Source organism: Peromyscus californicus, unplaced genomic scaffold, assembly GCF_007827085.1.
Source record: "Peromyscus californicus insignis strain IS unplaced genomic scaffold, ASM782708v3 Scaffold_2__1_contigs__length_46816999, whole genome shotgun sequence".
NCBI lineage: Eukaryota > Metazoa > Chordata > Mammalia > Rodentia > Cricetidae > Peromyscus > Peromyscus californicus.
The window spans coordinates 38787344-38793475 of record NW_026294540.1 but is presented as its reverse complement, the minus strand read 5'-3'; positions in this window follow the sequence as shown (position 1 = coordinate 38793475).

Below are 6132 nucleotides of genomic sequence, written 5' to 3'. Positions count from 1 at the left end.
CAAATGGAGCTTGGGTTTCCCGTAAGATTTCTGCTGTTCTTCAAGGAGGCTGCGCCACCTAACATCAGAGAATCTAATTTGAGTTAAATCAGCTTAATTGCCCTTGATGAGTAGGTGTTCAGTAATTCAATGAGCATGCTCAATGTCTGTGCTGAGTATCATGTATTGTGTGATTTACAGGAAATGATTAAGTCAATGATAGAACTGAGATTTTTCTGATTCTAGGGACCAACCCCATTGAGCTCCAGCTTGCTCTCTGCATCCTGATTGTAATAAGCATTTCTCTGTAATCTTATCAATAATTTTTTAATGAAATGGGAGATACTGTGGTGGTTCTGGTAAGAAATCTGTATCAAATGTTGTTTGTAATATTACAAATAGAAATAATCTTTCCAAAAATATGTGATACTTTCCTTTGCTTCATTAAAACTGAGACATAGCATTTCTGATCATAATCACTCCTTGTTTGAATCTGTTTGGGTCTCCATTTGACTTCTCAGAGTTTGGTGAGGTTCACTTTGGGTTGGTACTTGTTTTGGAAATTTTATTTACAGTTTATTTAATTTTCAAGCTTTTAAAATACAACTAAACTGGGAGGCGGGCTGGAGAGATGGCTCAGTGGTTAAGAGCACTGACTGTTCTTCCAGAGGACCTGGGTTAAACTCCCAGCACCCACATGGCAGCTCACAACTGTAACTCCAGTTCCCAGGGATCTGACACCCCACACAGATCTACATGCAGGCAAAACACCAGTGCACATCAAATAAGAATAATTAAAAATATATATCTAATAATATAAATAAATGGGGTGAAGTTTTTCCCACTAGGTTTACCTTATTTCTGCCTGGTGTTTATGAAGGGCAGAGATCATGTTTCCCTTTGGAATCCATCACGAGCTCCTCCCTGTCCTACGACAGTGAACATAAAATAAAAATGGCTGACTGGTCAATGGATTGGGCACCAAAGGCTAAAGTGTTTCAGTCTTATCCAGTATCAGAAGCATCATGGGTTCTTCCACTTTAGTTTATACCCTTCCTTTCCCTTCCTGAGTCATTTAGTCTAAAATATTTTACTGGAAGAGCAAAGTATGGCAACTTCAAGTGAGATCTAGTAGTATAGGGAGGGTCTTGCCTGCCTGGGTGTGGGGATCCACCAAGGGGTGTCCTTACATAGTCAATCTATGATTGAGAAGGATGCATGGAAGTTGGCTCTATAAAGAACTGCCCATGAACTCACTCTGCAGATCAGGCTGGCCTTAACTCAGAGATTCCCCTGCCTCTGCCTCCAAAGAGCTGGGATCCAAGGTATGAGCCACCACCTTCCAAGCAACTCATTTAAAGGAAAGAATTTAACTGAGGGCTTGCTTAGGTTTCAAAGACTTAGTTCATTATCATCTTGATGGTGAGCATGACAGCATGCAGGCAGACATGGTACTGGAGAATAAGCTGAGGGCTACATCCTGATCCACAGGCAGCAGGCAGAGAGAGACAGAGATGACCTGGTGTGAGCTTCTGAAACCTCTTAAGTCCACCTCCAGTGACACACATTCTCCACACCAAGGTCACATCTACTCCAACAAGACCACACCCCATCCTTCCCAACAGTCCAGCAACTGGGAACCAAGCATTCAAACATATTAGTCTATGGGGGCTACTCTCATCCAAACTACAACAATATTGACAGGAGAATGACAAAAATAGTAGTCACAAACAATACTCAATGATACTAGAAAAATTCAAAGAAAATACTAAAAAAAGATGTAAATCTGTATTAGAGCATCCAGGAAGCTGCAAATCTCAAAATACAAGTCTTGAGGATAGCTGCAGTCTAGTATAGAGCCCCATCTCTCCAGACATGCTGCAGATCACATGTTCAAACAATGCATCCAACCATGAGCTTCTTCCTGTATTAGACCCACAAAAGACACAACCATTACTAAAGGGAAATCATCCATAGTTATACAGCCTTTGGCTATGCCAGCTTTGTTGATTGGGAAATAAATGGAAGGATTTCAGAAAACCATTCTGTGTTCTCCACTGCAGTATCAATTTATCAACCTCATTCAGCCACACTGACATCCAGGGAATCTCCCAGACAGTACCCACCCCTTTGTGTTTCAAGTGCCTTCTTGAAACCCCTTCTAGTGCTGTTAAGGCCATCCTTTCTTACAGAAGACTTAAGTGCAGTTGATCATGGGGCATGGGAAGCTGATACACGTGGATTGTGAGGACAAAGTCAGCCTAAGTTACAAGGGAGACCTTGTTTCAAAAACAACAGAAACTAAGTCCAGCAAAATTTCAGTTTTCTTTCTTTCTTTTTACCACTACCTTTTCTTTCTTTATTCTCATGATTTTCCCAACTGGTCAGGTTAGAGGAGGTAAAACTTCCAACATTCCACATAAGAAACAGACACTGAATTTAATCTCTACCCTTAGAAAGGACACACTGAATGTCCGTGGGAGCTCTCTGGGACTTTGTGCAAGGTTTCTAAACTGGCATCCCTGTATCTGGGTTGTGTCAGCATACTTTCCTCTACTCAGGGGGTAGCTAGTTCTAGTTTCTCCAAGAATATGTGAGTCTCTCTACCTTTCAGACTAGACACCAAATGTCTTCCTGGAGAAAAACTGAATGCCTTCTTTCTAGTTCCTGTTATCACACTGTAACTGATGAGCATAAGTGATAGAAGATGGTATTTCTGTTTTGTTTTGTTTGTTTGTTTGTTTTCTGAGACAAGGTTTCTCTGTGTAGCCCTGGCTGTCCTGGAACTAGCACTGAACACCAGGCAGTCCTTGAACTCAGAGATCCACCAGCCTCTGCCTCCCAAGTGCTGGGACTGAAAGGTGTGCACTACCATGTCTGGCTAGTTTTTGTGTTTTCATGTGTTGGTTCTCATTTATGTGGAGGCCAGAGGTCAACTGCAGTGTCTTCCTCAACTGCTTTCTGCCTTAATTTTGAGACAGGATCTCTCACTGAATCAGTTTGGCCAGATTGGATGACCAGTGAGCCCTGAGGCTCTGTCTCTGTCCCCCAACCCTAGGAGTACAGGCATGCACCACTATGCCCAGCTTTTACAGGTTGATAGGGACGGAACTCAGTCATGGTCTCCAGACAACCAGGCAAGCATTTTACTGACAGAGCTATCTCCACAGCCCCAGGGGTGCTGTTTTATTGTAGCACTTCCTTTATGGTTTGTTTCCCTGTCTCTATAATCTGCTGTGACCCCTACGTGGTACTAGAGCAAACTTCTTTAAACATGAAAAACTATCCTGACACTTGTCCCTAAAATCGTCAAGGGATAATTGTTGTCATGTAACAGCTACAAAATGAAATGAAAATCTCTTACTTAGTCTGATACATACAGGCCTTCAACCCAGGCCCTATCAGCCTTCTTTGACTCATGCCCCATAAACCTGCAGAAGTTATTTACCCAAAGGCTTAACTTTGAAAAAATCTTTCCCTTTGGTGAACCCCTCTGTGTCATTTCTGGGCACACAACTAACCTTCGTAATCGAACATAACCACTAAGTGAAGAGCAAAGTTAAACACAGAGGCATTTCTAAACCTCTCAGGATTTGACATGAAGTATTTTCTTGAGGTTTGCCCAAGTGGTACCCGACATACGAAAGAGACCGCTGTCATATATTCACAAGTAAACATCAAAGTAAAAATGGTTTGTTCCTTCTAAGAACAATGTCTTCTCCATGGAGACAGAGTCTTGGTCTGCCTGTCACCTAGTGAACTCAGCCCATCTATCATGCGCGTGCCACCCAGTGTGGAATTAAGTGGAACAGCGGAGAGAAACGAGTTCATACACAGTCTTCCCATTTACTGGTGGAAATAGACTTTTAATGCATACTTTGTGTTTATATAAACTCTACGTTCTTTTAAAGGCTTTTATTATATTTGGAGCTTTTTGGCATCCAAATTAACACATTTACTATGTATTTCACTACTTAATAGATTTTAAAATATTCTAGATTTTAAAACTAAATTTGAGAAATCAAGCATGCTATAAACCCTACCTAACCCCAAGAAGTACTTTTACTTCTGAAAAAAAAATCACAAAAAAGGTGAACTTAAACTATCTGTCCTAAACTTTTCCACATTCCATTTATGAATAAAGAAATACTAAGTTCATTATTATATGTCTCTCGCTCTCTAGCAAGTCAGATTGTCAGACATGCTTCATGCTCTACGTTAACCTGTATCTTAATTCACTTCCTCTTAGAGATGGTCATGTCAATGCTAACACTGTGTCAGATGCAGTCTAAGCCCCAGAGCTTAAGTAACTCTCAAACTTGTAGTTTTTAGCATGTATATGTTCGCCATAGTTACATATCTGCATACACACGTACAGTGTGCTATGTGTTAAATTATTTCAAGTAACTGAAGTCTATCTAGCAGACATTCAGCCAAACAGTCTACACAGACTTAGACAGTAGTGTCCAAACACAGCACTGAGCTGAAACTGGAAAATCCCAGCAAAACCTACTGCAGTATTCAGAGAAAGAATCAAGATTCCTAACATACTGAGTTGTGCAGATACAAAAGTGCTTAACATGACAAAATTACCAAAATAAAAACATTTTGAAGGTTATTTGGTTCTAGCAATATTAACTGTTCTTTACTTTTGGATAATTTAACATCTGCATTTTAAATTTTTTATAAACAACCTCTTTGTAACAAGTTTTTTTTTTTAAAAAAAAACACACAAAAAGCAGTGCAAACTATAATCTGATAGGTTTTTCATCTTGGTCACCTCATCAAAAGTAACTCAAGAAGTGTTTGACTATGTGGCTCCAGGAACATCCAGCACTGACCAGATCCCCTCATCTCACTCATTGTTTGTGGCCCCCAATTCTAAAACAGGCTGCTGAAACAGGAAGAATTTGAGCAGCAAAAGTACCTTATATGCCGAGAGTGTCACAGATGCCTCATGATTACAGACTCAATGCAGCTAAGAACTTCACTATCCTGGTCTCTCTACCCAACGTAGAGTTCTCATTTCCAGAGGGGTCGACCTGGACGCTAGTGCTTCCCCACAGCATTCACAGAATTCACCCTGAACCTGTGGTCACACAGAAATTTAATGCAGATTGCTGTGGAATCTCCCAATGTTCCTGAGGAAACTGTCAACTAGAGACCCTTTGTGTCTCCCTTCTCTCCCTGAGGAGTTAACACACAGAGTTGTTGTAAATAAGCAGAGCCATGTAGACTTATACATGTTTATATATTACAGGTGATCTGTAGTAAGATATACGAAAATATTAAAAATTGTTTGACAGTTTTAATTCCACTTTAGATTCAGTTTTCAACTGCAATGATAATACTGAAAGATAACAGATAGTCTCCTTTATAAAACAAAAGCTCTTTGCTATACTCCCTCCAGAATTTAGTGAATTCAAAAATATTGCATATTCCAGGTACCAACATTACACAGCGTTTATGCCCCTTGTCATCCTATGCTCATGATGATTTTGATGTGTTAAAAACATATGGGGATGAAAACATCCATCTTCTAACTACATCTTAGTGAATAAAATCTAAGTACCGAACCACTGAAAGTAGATACCAGATTTTGATCTCTCTGTCATACCTTGAGCCTCCTAGAGTCCCAGCAGTGCCTGGGGCCTGCCAGGAGACATTTCTCTGCAGTCAAATGGGCTGATCCTTCCCTGATCCTTTTCACCACATGGATCCCAAGTTACTCATTCCCTTCAGCAGTGCAGTGATGTGCAGACTCAGGCATCTTCTATCCACCACTCAGCCATGCATTTGTATATCCATGCATGCATCCATCTACCATCCATCTATACCTCCATCAATCTGCTTATCAATCCATTCATCCCCTCATTTCCTCACCCATCCACCTATCTACCCATCCACCCACCCACCCACCCACCCATCTATCTATTATCCTTCCTCCCACCCATCCATTTATCCCCTCACCCATCCACCTATCTACCCATCCACCTATTCAACCTGCCCCATCTTGGTCTCCCTCAATCCTCCAGCTGGGTTTCCACAGTTCTGCCTTGAGGTTCTGGGATCTCCTGGATGTCTTGGTGGTGGTGTGGGTACTTCTGGCTCTGCCAGGCTTCTCTCCTGAGTCTGTCCCCTGCTGACTCACAC